Raw genomic sequence first — 20,416 nt, 5'->3', positions numbered from 1 at the left:
GGCCAGGCTGTGGTGTGTCAGCCGTGCCCAAGGAAGGAGACGACAGGGGATGGTGGCATTCACCCTCTCTGGGCTCAGCTTGGGAGAAATGGAGAAACGTGGTACTTGAGGGCACTTTCTGCAGCTCTGGGCTCCCTGCTGTGTTCCGTCCACCTGGACCCCTCCCACCCCAGGGGCTGCCTCTGGAGGGCGCTTCGATCCCGTTGCTGAGACACAGGTGTTGGACCGGAGTGTGTGTGTGTTTGTGTGTGCGTGTGTGTGCGTGTGTGTGTGTGTGTGTGTGTGTGTGTGTCCGGGCTGCGACTGTTGGAGGAGAGAAGCTGGGGGGGGAGGAGGGAGGTGCTGGCCGCACCTGGAGGAACGTGGTGGAAGCTGCAGGCCCCAGGCTGCCAGATTTAGTTACTGAGGGACATTTTTATCTGCCTCACCAGGGGAGTAATTTGCATGTCTATGTGTGTGTGCCTGGCTCGAACACCTGTTCTCAGGGCCTGTGGGCACCTGTGGGACGTGTCGTGTCTAGGCCATCAGCAGGGCATGGGGGCCTGCACATGTGTGTAAACGTGTGTCCTAGGAGAGGAATGTCTGCGCACTCGCGTGCGCACACGCGCGCACACACACAGGCACCGTCCGTAGATGCCTGTCCTGAATGAGCTGTGTACATGGGTGGGGACCTCTGGGCCATCGGCCCCTGGGCAGGAAGAAATAGGAGTAGTTGAAGGGGGTATCAGGGAGCTCTGTGTGTGTGTGTGTGTCTGCGTGTGTGTGTGTGTGTATGTGTTTATGTGTGTGACGTCAGTGAGAACCTCTGGGTGTGACATCAGCTCCAGGTTGCCGGTGACATCACTGGGACAGCAGTGTGAGGGGTCACCCCCAAGGACCGGGTGATGTCAGTGGGAGGGTGAGGGAGGTGTCACGGTGAGGGTGTGGGGCTCAGTGTGGTCACATCCCCTGTGTTGTGAGGGGTGAGGAGGGGAGAGGGATGGAGCCTTGGGGTGAGCAGTCCCTCCCAAGAGGTCCCATTTCCTGAGTGGACGTGGGACCCCTTTCCGTAAGGCCTGCCCCCCTAATAGCACATCTCTGTTGCCTACCCCCCGACCCGTGGTGTCCCCCCTCCCCCTCCCCTGCCTGGACCCCGCCAGTTCCTGTTCTCCACCCCATCCCAACGGGGTTGCACAGACCCTTCGGTGACTGTGTTCTGGTGAGTGAATGTATGTGTAAGTGCAGGTGACAACAGAAAACGGCCGCAGCGAGGGAGCCAGAGACCTTAGGTTCTAATCCCATGTTGCCTCTCTGTGTTTTGTGGTTTAGGCATTCCTGTCACTTCTCTGGGCCTCAGTTTCTTGTCTGTCACCTGGAAAGTGGTCAGGGAGGCGAGGGGGGATTACAGGAGTTCATGGGCTTCTGGGGGGCCAGATGCCCAGCACATGATAGAAGGTCAGTCCACGTGAGCCCCATCCCCTAGCCTCCTTTCCCCCAGCCCAGAAGCTGCTCCCCTGTTTTGCTTTAAGTCTGGCTTTGTAAACAACTTTCTCTTCTCTCCTTGGATCCTCACAGCAGTCCTGTGAGGCTGGTAGGCTGGCAATATTATGTGGCCATTTGACAGATGAGCAAACTGAGGTCCAGAGGGTAAAGTAAGCTGTGGTCGTTTCATTCCTTAGTGAGAACTCCCCTGCTTGGTGGGTGGGGGGAGACCCGTTTGATTGGCAGGGCACTCTCATTTAACGGAGGGACAGGGAGCTCTGCGCGGTGGGGGCAAGGAGTGGGAGGCGCCAGGGTGAGGGGCCCAAGGTGGAGCGGTCAGTGGCTGCAGTACAGGCTGCCTCCTGACTCGGTCCAGTGTCTGCTTGTTCTGCCCCATGAGATCCCGAGATGGCCCGGCTGATAGAAATGGCCGCATCCAGCTGCTTAGCCGCCTCTAGTGAGGTCAGCCAGGGGTGCTCACAGGAGGCTCTGTGCCTGCTCCCCAGTGTGGCTCCTTGTCCCCGATATCTGGTGGGGTGGCTGCTGTGGAAGTAGACCTCGTGCCAGTGACACCTCTGCTGTGTCCTGGCCGCGTGTGACGCGGGGATCAGCTCCTGTCTGTGTCCGAGGTGGGGTGGCTGCTGTGGAAGTAGACCTCGTGCCAGTGACACCTCTGCTGTGTGCTGGCCGTGTGTGACGCGGGGATCAGCTCTCCTGTCTGTGCCCGAGGTGGTAGCAGCTTGCCTTGTGGGCTTTGCTGCGCGAGTGTGGCATCCCCGTGCAGGGTCGGGAGTGCACCCATCACAGCTACTCTCACCGCTTCAGCTCCGGTGCCCCTGAGCCAGGTCCTCTCTCCTGCCACCTGCCCCCCACCGAATCTGCTAGGACAGTGCACTGTGCAGACACGACAGCCAGGAAGCAGATTGCCTTGAAGCCCAAGACTCCTTAACAAGTCAGGCCTCTTCGGGGACAGCGTTAATAGTCCAGGTTAACTCAGTCCTCTGTCTCCTGCTGTCCCAGCCCAATCCTCTATTAAATTAACCTTCTCCTGGCTCACTTAGCACCTGGGGCAGAGGCGCTGCCGTTAGTACTGGGGATGGTGTCGGGGGAGGGGGGGTTGGAATGATAGAACCCCCTCCTCCTCCTCCCAGCTCTGCAGACAGTCCCCAGAGAGCCCCTGAGGGCTGGCGAGCCACCTGGGCAAGCTTACATTCAGGGTGCCAAAGGAAGGGCGCTGGCTGCATGATGCTTCTGACGGCAGTAATTATAGTGATAATAATAATGATATTAGCTAATATTCATTGAGTGTGTACTGAGAACCAGGCCTGGTGGGAAGCTCTTTTAGGGGCACTCATTTAATCCCACAAAGCCTTCTGTAGTAGAGCTATTATTCCTCATTTTCCAGATAAGAAACAGAGAGGTTCCAGACCAGCTCAGAGCCACACAGCAGTGGAATGAGGACTGGAAGCCCCACGGGTGGACTCTTTGCATCATTAATTGTTAATTGATGAACCCTTTTGCTAGGGAACCCTGGGCATCTTGGGGTGCCCCTCTCTCTGAGGGACCTCTCAGGGCCTTGCTTTGCTTATCTGTAAATGGGGGCAGTGTAGGGAAGCAGTGGGTGTGGCTGCAGGCAGAGAGGAGCAGAAAGGCTGCTGGGTCTCAGTTCTCTCTGCATTCCTCCTGTGCGCCCCCCCTCCATAGTGACCTGTGACGTTCCCAAAGGTAGCTCCTTGCTCCCCGGTTCTCCCACAGCGCTGGGAGTACAGGGGGTGCTCGGTGGGGGCTCCCCTCAGAGGTGGAGGGGCTGCTGCTCCAGGATCAGTATGTTCCCCAGGCCTGAGTCTGTCGTGGCCTCAGCCGGGGGCCCCTGGCCACTCGGCCACACTCCCCCTGTCTCGCTTGTGGAAGAGCAGGGAGGGGCTCAGGGCCCAAATTCTGCCTCTTTTCATCCTTGATGTGTGTCCTGGGCAAGAGAATTCACTTCCGGAAGGTTCTGTTTCCTCAATGGAAAGTGAGGGTAGTGGTACCGCATTTCTAACTCTGCCGGGTTAGTTATATAAGAGAATGACAAGCGTGTAGCATTGTGTCTGGCACATAGTAGGTGTCAATTAGATGATTTCCCTCCCCCTTCCCATCTGTGTCCTTTATGCATTCCTGGTTCCCTGGAATGGGGCTTGGGCTGCGAGTCTGTGTGTGTGTCCATCCTTCCCTCTCTTTTTAGCCTCCACTTTCATCCCCTGAAATGCATAGGAACTCTTTCTTGGAGCCAGGCTGGGGGGCCCAAGGAAGCATGAGAAGGGCCTGGGAGCTGCGTACCCCACAGCTGGAGCGTGTAGAGGGGCTGGGGGCGGCAGGGCATGCTTTGTGGGTGTGTCTATGCGTGTGTGCGCACACTGGTCACCACCTCTCTCAGGGGCAAGCGGGGAGCCATTCTCAAGGGCCCAACCTCGTGGCTCAAGCCTGACTCAGTTTCCCTCCTTGGCCTGTTTCTATCTTTTCTCTTCCTCTTGGAACTTGGGGAGACACAGGCTGTGGGGTCAGCCTGCCTGCCAGCCTCCCTTCCTTGCCCTTCTCATTACCTGTGGGGGGGTCTCCTGTCTGTCTCTCCTGCAGCGTGTCAGCTCCAAATGGGCAGAGACTAGTGGGCCCTCAAAGAATACTTATTGAACAACTTTCTTTCATTTACGTGCTATGGAGGATGGGCTGATGTATTTTGTATTCAGTCCACACACACACACACACACACACACACACACACACACACAATTATAAGCACGTCTCACCCAAGGATAACTGCTATGCCCAGGACTCAGGTGGAAACCCCCAGAGATGAGCTCCTGTCCCGAGGAGACGGGAGATACCTGGACCATCTGCCAGGTGCCGGGCGTGGGGCCTGCACACAGTAGGGCTTCCTTGACAGGGGGTCCCTGTTAGTCTGTGGCCTGACTGACAGGGGGCTGGTTCTGAGCCAGCCTTGTAAGCAGGGCTGGAGAGGTTGGGACGACTTCTGCTCTGGGCACTGTAGAGCCCCCATGATTGCACACCTGCTACGTGCCAGGCACAGGGCGAAGCACTCTCTATTATCTTGTTTAATCTTGGCTGGAGTACTGTGGAAGAGGTCCAGCCGGCCTCTGGGTAGGGGCATGCCAGGTGGAGACCATGTGAGCCGAGGTCTGGAGGTAGGAAAGCCCGGAGTGGATTTTGGGAAGGTGAGTCTGGACATGTAGTTTGGGGATCAACCACACAACAACCTAAATGACCCTGAAATCTGGACGAAGAAATCCAGCATTATCCTCTTTGCCAGAGCGTGTCAGAGGCTCTGGGTGTTTGTTAAAATGCAGATCCTCGGGCCCTGCCTGCTGAGAGTTGGATTCAGGACGTTGGATGTGGAGCCCAGGAACCTGCATTTTTAGTGCATTTTAGAAGGTGAATTCGCCCATGTTTGCTGGGGGGATAGCAGCTGAGGGGGCTGCTGCGTGTCCCCGGGGATCTCCGGACTCCTCCCACGCAGCCTGGGAGGCAGCAACCCGGTTTCCAGAGGAGCCTGAGCTCAAGGAAGTGAGGTGCCCTGCCTTGGGTGACACAGCAGCAAGACCGAGACCGACACTGACTAATACTAATAATCTTCGTGTTCACTGACTGATGTTCTAAGCTCGAGAAGTCCTTCAGTAAATCCTCAGAACGACCCTCTGCATCATCCCTGTTGCACAGAGGAGAAACGGAGGCAGGGTGTGCGGTCACAGTTCAAGGCCTCACTGCTGGGAAAGGCCTGAAGTGCGGTGGGGATGAGGTGAGGCTGGAGAGGGCCTCCCTCAGCATCTTGGACAGAGCGATGCCCTGATGCCCTACGTCTCCCTTCCTTTGGTGCGAGGGCGCGGGTGGAGCTGAGCCTGCGGCTGTGCGTGTGAGCAGAGGCCAGAGGCGGGGGTGGAGGGGGGAGCAGAGAAGCCTGGAGGAAGGCGGAGAGCCAGGAAGGCGTCCCGGAGGAGGCGGCGACGCAGAGTCCCGTAACGGTGGCCAGAGGCTGTTCATCCGGTGGGCGCTCTGGCCGCGGCAGGTCCGGGTCTGGCGGGCGGCGGGGAGCATCCGTCCCCGGTGCGCGTCCCGGGCTGGTGCAAGCGGGCGCAGCCCCCTGCTGGGCACGTGCGCGGCGGCGGGGTGGGCGGGAGCTCGCATACAGCCTCCGCCCCGGGCCCCCAGCCTCCAGCCCGCGCGGCAGCGAGGCCCCGCGGGGTCCCAGACCCGCCGGCCGCCGCTCTGCTGCGCCCCCGCCCCGCGCGGCAGGCCCGGCTGGGTTTCCGCCTTACTTCCCTGTGCTTAGAATTTGCAGCCGCATCCCCTGGCGCTCGCAGCCAATTTCACGGCCTCTGGGCTCGGCGCGGTGCTCGGGATCTTAAACCGGCCCGCGCGCCTCCGGGGAAGGGGACGGAGGGGCCTACGGAAAAGAGGACCAGCCGAGTCGTTGGCGAGGGGGTGTGTGGGTCAGGTGGGTGTGGACGGCGGGGGGGCGGGGCGCCGCCGTGAGCTGCCCTGGGAGAGCTGGGGCGGGTGCGCAGGCGTGGCCATGTGTGTCCGGAGCCGTACCCCGCTTTGGGAGCTAGCTTGGAGCATGTATGTGTTGGCCTGTGAGTCTTTTCAGGGACCCCTGTGCCCGTGGGCATGCTTGTCTGGGTGTGTATGGTGAAAACTGTGTGTGTGTGTGTGTGTGTGTGTGTGTGTGTGTGTTGGGGGCCCGTCCCCAGTGAGTGGGCGCCTGTGTATTTCTGTGGGTGTGTTGACATGTGTCTGTGCAGTGTCCCCAGGCGTGTTGGCACATGTGCTGGTCTGCAAGTTGGAGCAGACACCCCTGTGTCTGGGTTCTGTGGGCAGCTGGGTACAGTGCATCTGAGTCTGTGTGCACACGTGTGTCGGAGGGAGTGTGAAATTCTGGTGTGTTGGTTGCTGTCTGGGTGTGCCCTGTGGCTGTCTGGGTGTGTGTGTGTGTGTGGGCATATAGTGTGCAGCCTGGGGTGCGTCCCATCCCTGCTGCCGCTGGGCTCAGGGTCAAGTGTGAGCCGGGTAGCTAGGGGGAGGGTGTCCCTCCGGACCTGGACCTGGAGCAAGCTGGCTGCTTCCTCCTCCTCTGCCTCTGGGTGTGGGTGGTGGATTGAGGTATGGCGTGATGGGGGGCGGGTTGGGGGGGTGGCCGAGAGTGTGTTTCTGTTTTGTCGCTGCCCCTGGCTGCCAGCACTTGGTGGGTATACATATGTTTGTGAATGGCAATGTCGAGGGGGCCGAGGTGTGAGCCCCTGCCTGCGGGGGAGGGCCAGGAGTACCATCTGGGCTGATGGGGTGCGGGGCCAGACAGAGAGAGGGGCCTCCGCGGGAAGGGGATGAGTGTGTGTGTGTGTGCACGTGTGCGCACAGATGGGGGGCAGATTCGGCCGAGGCACGTCAGTCCGGGAGTCTGTGTGTCTGCGCACGTGGAGGTCAGGCAGGTACGGTGCTCTAAGGGTGTGTGAGCATGTATGGCGGGTGGTGGGGCCGAGGTGTTACCCCTGGTGGCACACGGGCGGGGGGCCCCAGGGGTGGGTGCCAGTCCTTGCAAAGTTTTGAATAAGAGATGTGCTGGGGGGGAGAGGGGTGCTGGTTCCCTGCAGCAGAGGGGATGGGGCCCAGCTGTAGGAGGGAGTGGGCCGAGAGCGGGTGTTGGGGTGGCCGAGAGCGGGTGTTGGGGTGACGGAGAGGAGGGCGGCGTGGCTGGAGGGGTGTGTGGGGGTGCCGGGCATCGGGTCAGCATGAGGGTGTGTGTGGCCATCCCCACCTGGGTGTGTGTCTGTGACCGGGAGTGAGGTGTGGGGCTGGGACAGTGACTTGGGAGGACCGTCCAGGCTGAGAGGCCCAGCAGGGGCTGAAGAGCACGGATGGGATGAGGTGGGTGGGAGTGGGGGCCCTTTAGCTCCCAGAAAATCTCTCCATCTGTTGCTTGCACCTCCTGCCCAGGGGCCGTGGAGGGATTGGAAGAAGCCCTGCGGCCCTGGCTCCTCCCCTCTCCTCACCCGAGAACCCTGTGGGGTAGGGTGGGGAGTCCCCAACCTTCCTTCTGGGTCTTGAGGCCCTTCCCTTCCCTCTTTCCTGCCCCATCATCTTTCTGTCTCCATCTCTCTGCATCTCCCTCCATTCCTCCCCTCCCTCTGCCTCCCTCCTCTCTCTCACAGTGATATTCATTTGTGGTATATTCGGTTACCATGGGAAACCTAAGAAAAAAGTGAGTGTACCCTTCAAGACTTCAGCATTTTTCCCTCCTCCCTCCCTCCTGCTGTCCCCCCCCTCCCTCCCCGTTCTCCCCCTCGCCTCCTCCCCGCAGAAGGAGAGGACTTGGGTGAGGAGCTGCTGCCGCCCGAGCTGGACCGGGACCTGAGACTCCATCGCCGCCGCCGCTGCTGAGACCAGGCCAGGGACAGGGCTTCGCTGGCCGCAGGGGCTCCCTCTGCCCGCAGAGATCTGGTAAGGACAGGGTCCTTCTGACGGCGTGTGAGTGTGTGGCTGTTGTGAGCACGGCCCACGTGACCTGGCCTTGAAAACCCGTGATGTAGCCCAGCCTCTGCCTCCTGTTTGTCCCTTCCTGCCCTGCCTCACCCCTGCCCCCAGCTGCCGGCACCCCAACTCTGCTCCCCCCCGCCGGCTTCCCTTCCACAGGGCCTCTGAGGCAGCTGGCAGAGTGGTGGGCCTTTGGGGGGCTGGAACAGGTCCACTGGGGAGGGGAGGGAGGCAGCCCCTGTTGGCTCAGAGACCCCACTCCTGCCCCTTTGCCCGGCTGAGAGCCAGAGCCTGGCCTGCCTGCACCCCAGCAGGGCAGGGGGCATCTGTGCCCCAGCTGGGGGTGGCGGGACCGGCCTCCAGGGGTTGCCCTGGAAGAACATGGCCTCTTCTGTCTCGGGTGGGGCCTTTCCACGTAGAGAGGGGCGGACGGAGGGGCCGGGAGTGAGCGGGGAGCAGGGGTAGTGCCGGCAGAGTCAATACCAGGCCTGATCCAGTGTCATTGAATTTGGGAGGAGGCAGGGGAGCAGTCTGACACTAGGAGGCCGCAGGCAGGCAGGCCGGCCACTGGCAGGAGCTGTCCAGGCTGGGGCTGGTGGCTGCCCTGGAGAGGAGAGGCCGAGGCTGTCGCTGTCACTGTGGCTGTGTTGGTGGTGGCCACGTGGAGGGAGCTGTTGTCCAGGCGGGGCGCTGAGTGACGGTGGTTGCTGTTGCCCTGGCGAGGGAGCCGCCTCTGTGGCATTGTGGTCTCCATGGAGAGAGGAGGAAACAGAGGGAGGAGGCTGGCTGTCTGGGCTTGCTGTTGGTGGTTGCTAAGGAGAGGGAGATGCCGTTTCTAAGATGTGGTGGTCCCCATGTGGAGGGGCCGTGGCTGCCAAGGTGTTGGGGTTCTCTGGGGGAGGGCTGGTGATGGGTGCTCCGTGGAGGATGGGGGGGGTGACGGGGGGGGGCTACTGCTGGGGACTCGGTATTGCTGGCACAGGCTGAAGCAGGGTTCTTTGGTGGTTTGGTGGGGGCAGTGAGGCACACTGGGTGGGTCTGAGCTGTGCTCCCCACTTACGTTGCGCATCCTGCCCTGTCCAGGCCAGACTGCGGCCCCTGCTGCACCACTGGCATCCCTCCTCCCATGGCCTTCTGTTGCCTGTCCTTCCCTCCCACTTCGTGGCCAAGCTCTCCTGCCTCTGTTCCTTGAGCCCTCTCCCTCCTCGGGGACTTGGAGCATACTAGCCCCCCATCTGGACGCACGTTCCCTCCTTGTCCCCAAATGACTTCGTCCCCATCCTTCGTGTTTGCTGAGCTCTGGGAAGCCTGGCATTGATGCCTGCCTTTGAGGTATCAGACAGGGGAAGTGACTTGCCCAAGGTCACACAGCATACATGTGCTGGGCCTGGGATTTGACCCTGGGTGCCTGCCTCCCCAAATATTCAACTCACCAGGCCTAACTCCTCCCCCAGGACTCCGGCCCCCCCACCCTGCCTCCCGCTGTTCAGAGTTGTCTCTCTTCCCTCAGTCCCCAGGTATTCATTTCATTTTGGTAACAGTAGGAGGCAGCGTGGAAGAGCACAGAGTTCGGGGTTTGAATCCTGGCTCTGTCACTTACAGCTGTATGACTCTGTGCCTCAGTTTCCCCTTCTGTAAAATGGAGATGATGCACATACCTCTCGAGGTTGCTGTCACTTGGGATAATATCTGATGCTCTGGTTCCTGGCACCGAGTAGACTCTCAGTAAGTGGTAACCACCACCATCATCGTTACTTTCTTTAAAAAATGATTTTCTGACATGTCTGGGGTGGACAAGGTGCCTTCTCACCAGAGATCTGCCTCATTTTTCCTTTCCTGTGTTCACTGAGCAGCGGAGGTATTGACCTGACATCAAGGAAGCAGGAGGCGGGGCTTGGAGAGGAGGAGGGTCATGCAGCACCTTGGTCGTGGAGCCAGGACGGAACTAGGTGTGGCTGGCTCCCTGTCCGGTGCTCCCTGCCTGCTAGCTCCAGGGGCCTGGGTGTGCACTTTAATCATGTGGGCCTTGTCCCCCGAGCTGTGCCTGAGCCCCCAGCCTCCTGGCTTCCTCCCCAAGGGCCCTGTGTTCTGCCAGCTCAGCCAGCCCTGGCTGGTGGTACCCTGGGAGTATCAGGGGAAGTCTGTCCTGTCAACCTTGGCACCACCAGGGGACAAGCCAGGCAAGGGACTGAAAAGGATATCCAAAGAGGACTTTTTAGGGATTTGCGGAGTGACAAGCAGGATGTCTTTTGAGTGACAGAGATCTGAGTTCAGATCCTGCCTCCATCACTGTCTAGGTGGATGGCCCTAGCCACGTTTCTCTACCTTTCTGGACCTCAGTTTCTTTTTTTTTTAAATTAAAAAAAAAATATATATATATATATATATATATATATATATATTTAATTGTATACTTTTTGGCTGCATTGGGTCTTAGCTGAGGCACCCAAGATTTTTGGGTGCAGCACGTGAGCTCTTCATTGCAGTGCGCAGGCTTCTCTCTAGTTGTGGCATGCAGAGTCATTAGTTGCGGTGCGAGGGCTCTCTAATTGTGGCACACAGCCCGCAGCATGTGGGATGTTAGTCCCCTGACCAGGGATCAAACCGGTGTCCCCTGCGTTGCAAGACGGATTTTTAACCACTGGACCACCAGGGAAGTCCCTGGACCTCAGTTTCTTCATCTGTATAATGGGTATGATAAGAATCCTTACCTCACCTTGCCAATGTGAGGCAGGGGAATGAAGTTAAAGCACTGGGCCTGGTGCCTGGGGAGGAGTTTCCTGCAGCGGCAGCTGCTCTCTCTAACCTGTCAGCCTTCTCACCTTTCTGGCTGACTTGGGTAAGAGAAGATAGAGAGCAGTCCTGGGTGGTCCCAAATGGCAGAAGTGGGACCAAGCAGGCATAGGCCTCAGTTCATCACAAGAGACTTTCTAACAGAGCTGTCTTGGGATAGAGAGAAGGAGGTTCTGAGCACTCTAAGTACAGTGAGACCACAGAAGGCTGGCAGGAGCACAGAGTTTGGGATTACAAGACCCAGGTTCACGTCCTAATGTTGCCCTTTATGGGCTGTGGGATCTTGGGAGCCTCAGTTTCCCCACCTGCAAAATTGGAGGAATAATAATGGAACAAGGGTTACTTTGTTTTTTAAATTTTATATATATATATATATTTTTAAGTTAGATTTTAATTTTATTTTAAAATTAAAAAAAATTAAATTTAAAAAAATTTAAAAAAAATTAATTAATTTATTTTTGGCTGCATTGGGTCTTCGTTGCTGTGCGCAGGCTTTCTCTAGTTGTGGCGAGCGGGCATACTCTTTGTTGTGGTGCACGGGCTTCTCATTGCGGTGGCTTCTCTTGTTGCAGAGCATGGGCTCTAGGTGCACGGGCTTCAGTAGTTATGGCTTGCGGGCTCTAGAGCGCAGGCTTAGTAGTTGTGGCTCATGGGCTTAGCTGCTCCATGGCATGTGGGATCTTCCCGGACCAGGGTTCAAACTCGTGTCCCCTGCATTGGCAAGCGGATTCTTAACCACTGCGCCACCAGGGAAGTCCCAAGAACAAGGGGTACTTTAAATGAATTCATGTAAGTGGAAGAGACCTAGGATTCCCTTGAATCCTCACAGCATCTCATTTTCCAGAAGAGGAAAGAAAGCAAGATGCAAGGAGCTTAAGGGGCTTGTAGCAGTAATACCAGTACCTGCTGTTTACTGATTTTCTGCTACGGGCCAGGCATTTTCCCACATGCTCCAGGTGTCATTGAATTCCCCAGCCTTTGCACTTGCTGTTCCTTCTACAGGAGTGGCCGTTCCTTCTGGGCCTGTTGCTGCTCCGCAGGCTTGTGGCGTGCGTGGCTGTCTCCTGTTCTGTCTCACTGTCACCTCCTCAGGGAGGCCCTCCCTGACCACACTGTTCATTGCTCTCGTTCTTCCCTCTCTCTTTGTTTCCTTCTAGCCCCTACCACAACCTATGCTATTTTGTTTATTTGCTCGTTTATTATCCACCCTCCTACCGTGAGAGCTTAGAGTATCAGCTCTGTGAAGGCAGGAGCTTTTTCCGTCTTGTTCCCTGCTCCATCCTAAGGGCCTTGAATGGGGTCTGGCACATAGTAAATGCTCAGTAGATATGTGGTGAAGGCGTGGGCTAACCCTGCCAGCTACCCTGGGAAGTCATCTCATCATTCCCATTTTACACATATGGAAAGTGGCTCTAGGGAAGCTTGGTAAACTGCCTGTGAACACGCAGCTGGAAGTAGGTGGCAGACCTGGCGTTTGACCCCAGATTGGGCTGGTTACGGGTCAAGTGCTTTTCCTGCTGCGCTACACCGCCTTGCCCGGGAGCTTTGCATTTTAGGTTAGAGAGTTTAGACTTTACTCTGAACACAGATGCAGAATCACAGAAAGGCTTTTAAGTAGGGAAGACTCCTGCCTGAAGGAAAACCTTATGTTAGCAGCCAGAATTGTCAAAAGAAATGAGTTCAGCTGCTCACTACCTGTGTGGCCTTAGGCAAATTACTTAACGACTCTGTGTCTCAGTTTACATGTCTATAAAATGGGGATACTATCTTGAATCAGTTCAGCTGCTCACTACCTGTGTGGCCTTAGGCAAATTACTTAACCACTCTGTGTCTCAGTTTACATGTCTATAAAATGGGGATACTATCTTGAATCAGTTCAGCTGCTCACTACCTGTGTGGCCTTAGGCAAATTACTTAACCACTCTGTGTCTCAGTTTACTTGTCTATAAAATGGGGATACTATCTTGGCTGATCTGGGCTGGCTTCTGGGAGGCAGTGGGCTTTGACCTTTGATTTGCAGCCTTGGCTTCAAGTCCCCCTCCCCAGGGTGGAAAGAACAGCATCTGCTGAATCACCCTGGTCCCGGGGGGCCTCACTGCCGGCCCTGAGGGATTTGAGATTTTGACTTCTGAATGGGGGACATTTTAAGTGCTTGGAACAGGCCATTTTCTGCCCTAGCAGCCTGGGCTCTCTTATCCTACCCCAGCCCCACCTCCCTTAAAGAAAGAGAGAAGATCAGAGAGGAGAGAGAAGGTTTTAATTGAGCACCTACTACGCACCAGAGCCATTCTTATTTGTATCCCCTTTCACAGTCACAGCAGCCCCTGCAGAGTATATTCGTTATGCCCATTTTACAAATGACCAGACTCAGGCTTGGGGAAATTCTCCATGGGGCACAGAGCAGGGATTTGGACCTAGGCTCGGAGGCTCCTGTCTGCTCTGTCTCATAAGAGGGGAGAGAGTGATGGAGGTGCCCGGGATGGGTCTGCTCTGGGGTTACCCAGAGAGTGAACTATTGGTCTCAGCCCCACCAGGATGGCGCTTAGAGTGGCCCCGATTTCAGAGGCTGGACCTTGAGGGGTTGCGGATGGGCAGACCGCTCCCACCAGCCTGGCTCCCCCCACCCCAACTGCTGGCAGCCTCACTAGCCCCTGGAATAGATCTGGCCTTGTGTGCGGTTATCCCAGTGTCTCAGTCAAGACCCCATTTGTTTGGGGAGGAGAAAGGGGGGTTTGTGGTGCCCAACAGAGGTGGGATTCATGGACAGGGCCGGGGCGGGGGTAGCCTGCCTGGTACGGGCCAGGCCTGGAGGAGGGCCAGGAGGGAGTGAGAGGAGGGGGCTGGGGCGTGGCCTGGGGTCCTGCCTGGGGCAGAGTCTTGGGCGGGGGCGGGGGGCTGTGTGGATGGAGGTGCAGGAGGAGGGGGGTGGGAGTCCCACTCTCATGACTCCTGGTCTGAAGGAAGGAGAGCATGTCGCTCTGTCCTGAGGGAGCCCCAGGTGTTAGGGGAGGTGGGGAGAGACCGAGCCATCAGGATCCTTGTTTGAGGGAGACACAGCCTGACTCCAGGGAGTGCCCCGTCTGAGGGGAGATAGAGCCTCGACTCCCAGGAGCCCCAGTCTGAGGGCGGAGGCACTGTGGGTGTCCTGGGCTCCATCTGCTTTCTGAGTGCAGGAGGAGGGGATGGTCCCACTGAGTGGAGTCTCCCTGAGTTCTGGGAAGCCTTCCTGGAAGAGGCAGTCCCTGAGGACTGGGAAGGGGTTGGATTCAAGGCAGCACCTACAGGAGGGCCCGTTCTGTGGTTGGAAGGAAGGCCTGGTGGGTTAGATCCTGATTCTCAGTGGTCATGTGCACCTGAATCTCAGTTTGCTCATCTGTGAAATGGGGACACTGCTGGGCACCTGGAGGGGATGGGATGAGATAGGCTTGGAGGGAGGAGTACCTGTAGACAGTAGGCCCACAGGGCTGTTGGGGGCTGCATGGTTAGTAAGGCCTGAGGAGTTCCAGAAGCTGACGAAGGCCCATGCCCCCACTCCCTGTCTCCACCTGGGGTCACAGCTCAACTAACCCACCTTCAATCTTTACCAGCATAGGAGGGAGGGCAGACTCTGGGCTGAGCTGTGAGGTGGACACAAGGGCTCCTTCTTGCCTCCAACTTGTTGTGTGACCCTGCCAAGTCCCTCACTCTCTCTGGTCCTCAGGGGTGCAGTTGGGGCCTGCCAAGGACCCCGAGCATCCTAGCAAGAGACAGACTACACAGAGGGGTCAGCAAAGCAGAACAGGTACCCCAGACGATGGTGGCTCAGGGGCCCTGGAGCTAGGCAGGGCCTGGGGGAGCAAGGCCTTTACTGCCTCTGCCAGACACTCTGGGGTGCTGGGGTGGGGACAGCGGGTCAGAGCAGAGAAACTCCTGGGGCTGTAAAAGGGGGTGACACAGTGGTCAAGCATGTGGGCCCAGGCCTGGGGTCAGCTCCTGATTCTGCCCATAACAAGTGCCTCAGTATCCTCATCTGTAGAATGGGAGTAAAAATAGTACCCACTTCATAAGGTGGAAACTATAAAGTGCTTGGCACTGCACCTGGCGTACAGTGAGTGCTCAACAGATGCTGACTCTGCTTCTGGTGGTGGGAGCAGGCAGGCAGGGCTTCACGGCCTTTCCAGCCACCACCTTTTAGGCTGTTGAGGACAGGCTGTGGCTTACGGAATCCCAAAGCCTGGGGTGCTGGGCCAGGAAATGTGGGGCTGTCTGCCACTGTGGCTCTTCCCACTCTCCCCAGTGCCTGCTGAACAAGATGCTGTGGAAAGAGCCAATGAATTTCGGAGTAGGCAGCGTGGGTTCCATCCCAGCTCATTCATCCCCTTGCTGCCTGGCTCTGAGCAAATCATTTTCTGAACCTCCGTGTCTTCATCTATGAAATGGGATCAAGGGCCTTCATGAGGATTAAGTGAGAGGATACAGGAAGGCAGGACCCATCTGCTCCTTCTGTACAGATGCGTGTTGGTACCTACTGTCTCCTGTAACTGCTCTGCTCTTCCCCTCTCTGATTTGGTGCTGAGGTTGCTGGCAGGGAAGGGGCTTTGGAGACGGAGTTCCCAGCCTGGTTGAGATGGCAGCTGACCCAGAAGCTCTGTGCTGGATTCCGGAGGGAGCTTGGGGTGGGGGCTGTCCTCGGGGACCATCTGGGCCTCCAGGGCAGCTGCAGATGCTGAGGGACCTGGGGAGGGTTGGGAGCTGGGCTTTTTTTAAAACAATTAATTAATTTATTTAATTTTATTTTTGGCTGCATTGGGTCTTTGTTGCTGCACGCGGGCTTTCTCTAGCTGCAGCGGGCGGGGGCTCCTCTTAGTTGTGGTGTGTGGGCTTCTCATTGCGGTGGCTTCTCTTGTTGCGGAGCATGGGCTCTAGGTGCGCGGGCTCAGTAGTTGTGGCATGTGGGCTCAGTCGTTGTGGCACGTGGGCTCAGTAGTTGTGGCTCGCGGGCTGTAGAGCACAGGCTCAGTGGTTGTGGGCTCTAGAGCACAGGCTCAGTAGTTGTGGCACATGGGCTTAGTTGCTCCGCAGCATGTGGGATCTTCCCAGACCAGGGATCGAACCGGTGTCCCCTGTGTTGGCAGGCAGATTCTTAACTACTGTGCCACCAGGGAAGTCCGGGAGCTGGGCTTTGATGGGGGATCAGGACCCCAGAGCACTGGAGAGTCCCAGCCAGCAGGGTCTGGGCTCACGCGCATGCTGATGCCCAGAGAGGTCCTGGCCCGGGGTTACCCTGCCCCGACTGGCTGGGCTGAAAGTGGAATGTGTTCTGGTGGCTTCTAGCTTAGGCACTCACTTTCCGTGGCCCCTGGGCCAGGATGAAGTGGCTGTGTCTGGACAGGGTCACCCAGGGCCTGGGCTCAGCTTTCTTAGCTCTGCCTCTGTCTCTCTCTCTGTCTCCTTCTGCCCACCCTCTGGCCTGTGCCCGCCCTGCAAACAGCCTGGCCCTGTCTGTTTATGGCAGCCTTCGTGTCCCTCCCTCAGCCACCTGAGGGAGGTGGAGGGACCAAAGCCGGGTGTGCGTGGGTGTGAGCACATGTGCCCCGGGTGGTTTTGTGTGTTTGTTGTGTGTTGGAGGGTGTGCACCCCCTTTCTAACTAGGGGCCTGACACATGCTCTCTGTGTGTAAAATAAGAGAGGGGTAGGCTGCTGCCCCTTCCCTGTCACTGGGGGCCCTTCCCCATGTTTCTGGGCACCGGCGGATACCTGTACGGCATGTTTTCTTCCCCATGGGATTTGCTGCGCGGCCTCTACCCGGGAGGCCCTGACTCCGCTCTCCAGGCACCTCCCCTCAGGGCACAACGGGGCCCATCCTCATCCACCTCGGCCTGGGGTCTCCTCGCATGGCTGTGTCTGTGTTGTGGAAGGCTGGGTTGGTCACAGTTTTTCCACTTTCACCAGTAGTGCACGACTTCAAATCCTCACCCCTCTGACCCACACGGGCCGCCCTGTGACAGGGGTGGGCTTGTTTGTGGGCCTCTGCTGCCGGGGCTGAGTGTGGACGTCTGGGCTCCCCTTGCCGCTCTGGGCTGAGGGTTTTAGGTGGGACCCCCATTCTGGATGGGATTCCTGCCTGTGGGACTCCCTGGGGCCTGGGGAGGGGTGAGGTGTGGGGGGCCTGGGCCGGGAAGCCCCTGGCTGCCCCTGGAGCAGGATGCCGGGGGGCCCCGCTGCCCCGTGCCATCCCCACTCTCTGGGTCCCAGGACCAGTGGGCCTTGGGCCATCGGTGCCAGGGGGAGCTGCTTCACCGCCTGGCTGCCCAGGGCCCCTGAATGGCACAAGAGTGCCTGATGCCTTCTGGAGCTGGGGGTGGGGGAGGGCGGGTGAGTGACAACCACAGAAGGAGGAGGTGCAGGAGTCTGGGGCAGGGTCCGGAGGCCTGGCCCCCAGCCTGCACTCTCACCCGCTGGGGCCTGAGTCTGGTCAGTCCCGGGACTTCTTCGTTCTCTCGCTTGAGTTGGAGGCGCCTCGCTGCTGTCGGGAGAGACCTGGGCTCGGGGTCTGAGTGTCAGCTCTACCCTTAACCCTCTGTGGGACCCAGTTCTCAGGCGGCCTATAGAATCTAAGGGAGTCATTTATTCTTTCTATTTAACAACATCTGTATAACACTTACCAAGTGCCAGGCACTGTTCTAAGAACTTTACAGAAATTAAATCCTCACAAAATATCATTATCCCCATTTTACAGATTGGGAAACCAAGGTGCTGAGAGCTTAAGGATCCTGCCCACAGCCACACAGCGAGCCAGTGATGTGATCGGGATTTGAACCTGGGCCGTCTGGCTCCCTGGGCCGTCCCAGCCACCTGTGTTGCAGGCCCGTGGTAGTCTGTGGAGGGTGGTGCTTGGGCCGGGCCTGGGCCAGCCTGGTCCCTTGGTCTGAGCCTTGACGGTGGGCCAGGAAGGTGGTCTTGGCACACAGTAGGTGTGGCAGCTTGGGATCAGGCCAGATTTGAGTCCCTAGCTTGTCACTTACTAAGTCACTTGACCTAGCTGAGCCTCAGTCTCCCCACGTGTAAAACAAGGTAACAGTACCTGCCTGGCAGGACTGTTGTGAGAATTTGGTGCGATGTGGTGTGCGGGGCCCTCAGCATGTGGTGGGCAGCTGTGATGGCCCCATGGAAGGGTGAGAGGGAGGCAGCTTAAGGGGTGCCCCATGCCAGCAGAGGGCAGTGTGTGCCCCTGGGAGCCTGTGATGGACTCCCTGTCCATCTGGTGCGTCCACTGTGCAGCCGGGCTCGAGGCTGGGACACACACAGACACACGCACAGTGGAGAAGCAGCTGAGCAGCCTTGCGTGTGAGGGCTGGGACGAACCCTGGATACCGTCTCACCCTGCTCCCTCGTTGTTGCAAGTGGGAAACTGAGGCCTGGAGTGGGGAAGAGATTTGCACTGGGACCCACAGTGGGTTCAGATTATCTGAAATTTCATTGGTGGGCGGGGCCTTTTCCAAGAAATGCAGCAACAGTCCCTGCCTACATTCTGCAGGGTCCACGCCCTGCCGGGCATTTTTGCTGGTCTGTTGACCAGCTTACGTGCGACTTCCTGGCTTGTTTCCTGGCTCGTCCACCACCGTGGAAGCCGTGAGGACTGGGACCTTGTCTGTCCGTTCACAGCTCAACCTGTGTCCCCAGCACAGAGCCTGGTGCGTACACAGTAGGTGCTCAGTAAGCATTGGTTGAGGAATAAGCGACCTTAGGAAACATCCCCTCTGACTCTGTCATGGGAAAGTCTGAATTTCAGACGGGTAGAGAGCTGCCCAGGGCCGAGCCGGGCACTGAAGCCAGGCCTCCTGGCTCCCAGCCCTGAGCCCTCTGTGCGTTTGTGAACATATGTAACACACAGAGACAGCCGTGCACACACACACAAATGCACACACTCTACGCCATGATTCAGAAGCTTCACGCTGATCATTGCTCAATTTTCTAGCTTCAAAGTGTCCATCTGTCCATCTCTCTGCCAAGGCCGTGGGCTGGACACCTACGGAGGCACCTGCTCTGGGGCCTCCCCCACAGCCTGAGGCTGTCCCCAGGAAGGGGCAGGGGTCCTGGTAGGGGAACCTGGGAGGGTGCAGCCTGCCCAAGTGAATCCCCCCGCCACCCACCCCCCCCCCCGCCCCAGGTGCATTCCCTGCGCTATGCCCAGTGGATTCTCTGTGTCCCCTTCTTCTGGCCACGTCCACCCAGTCCCACCTTGACAGCCCAGCTGCCCAAGCCTGATCCCTGCCCCCATCACTGGGCTGTCTGAGGCTTTGGGGGAAGGGGTGTCATTCCTGGGGACCAGGAGGATGGTAATTAGCATGAGGCAGGCTGATTAGCTCAGAAGTTAAGTCTTTGTTTTCCTCACTCCCCAGTTTCTCTAACTGAGCAGATGTAGAGTGGGGGAGGGGGAGGGGCTGCTGGGTTGGTCCCAGGGCTGGGTGGGGGCACGCATGGCTGTGTGCTTGCTGCAGGGGGTGGCAGGGTGGGGGGCACCCAGGTGGGGGGCGGCCTGGTGGAGGAATGCCAGGGCAGGAGCGCCCGCGGGCACGTCCCCAGGCTGCAGCCCTCTGGGGGTGTGGTTGCATGGCTCTGGGAGGGCATCACACCTGGGACGCCACTGTGAGCGCTCGTCTGCATTCGCTCATTCCTTCCGGTCTTCGCATCCAATCGCGAATCATAACTGCTGTCATTTATTGAGCACGTGCTGTGTGCATTCCCTGGGCTGGATGCCGCTTGCGTATTGCCTTGCTCAGTCCTCAGACGATGGTGCAGGTATGGGACCCTCATTTCTTAGGGGAGGAATCTAAGGCTCAGAGAGGCTAGGTGACTAATCTAAGGTCGGAGTGGCCAGGGCAGGGTTCAGACCCCGGCGGTCTCCCGAGGCCCTGCCCTGGGCTTAGGGAGCCATTGGGGCTGGGAGAAAGGGGAGCCTGTGACCAGGTGGTGGCCAGGCCAGGTCCTGGACACTAGGGTTGTTAGGCCTTGTCCTTCTCGTCGGTTGCATGGGGATCAGTCCATCCACCTTCTCAGGCTGTTGGGAGGAGGAGTAACAACAGCTGTGGTAATGGCAACGGTGATGATTGGTTGAGTGCTTGCTGTGTGCCAGGCAGGTGACAGATGCTCTACATGTTTTCATATTTCATCCTCGCAGCAACCCCGGGAGCTCTGGGTAGACACCCTTATTACCCCATTTCACATTCACAGAAGCCAAGGATCTGGGAGGTAAGGAGCCTGCCCCAGTCCCGGTTCGTAAGTCGGGGACCCAGGATTTAGCCGGGAGCCGTCTGACTCCAGGCCCTTCCTCCTTGACTGCCACTCCATGTGGTGTATAACCCCTGTGAGGTGCCTGCCACATGGCAGGTGCTCAACAAAGGTCAGTGGCCTGCACCCTTCCCGCAAGGGCTGGTTCCTGGAGATCCTGTGTCTCTGGGGCTTAGCTGAGTGGTCCAGGGGGGACAGCCCTCTTCATGATATCCTGTGGGGTAGGTATTACTTTTATTTCCATTTTACAGGTGGGGAAGTTGAGGCTCAGAGAGGTGAAATGACTTACCCAGGATCTCACAGCTGGTGAGGTGAAGGGGCCGGGATTTGAACCCAGGTGGTCTGGGTCCAAGTGCAGCCGTGCGGCAGG

The 20,416-nt window shown here is 58.1% G+C and overlaps 1 protein-coding gene across 2 annotated transcripts in view; it reads left to right on the top strand.

The window, feature by feature from the left end:
• Positions 1-20,416, top strand: part of ELFN2 (extracellular leucine rich repeat and fibronectin type III domain containing 2) — a 57,780-nt gene that overhangs the window by 1,657 nt on the left and 35,707 nt on the right. For both annotated transcript variants that reach the window (XM_060025618.2, XM_060025617.2), the window contains exon 2: positions 7,811-7,950. The gene's annotated coding sequence lies outside the window, so the exon portion shown is untranslated. The remainder of the gene's footprint in view (positions 1-7,810; positions 7,951-20,416) is intronic.

This window comes from Delphinus delphis, chromosome 11 (genome assembly GCF_949987515.2).
Source record: "Delphinus delphis chromosome 11, mDelDel1.2, whole genome shotgun sequence".
Classification (NCBI taxonomy): Eukaryota; Metazoa; Chordata; class Mammalia; order Artiodactyla; family Delphinidae; genus Delphinus; species Delphinus delphis.
Note: the sequence above shows the minus strand (reverse complement) of the source record. Positions and strands in the feature narration are given on the sequence as shown.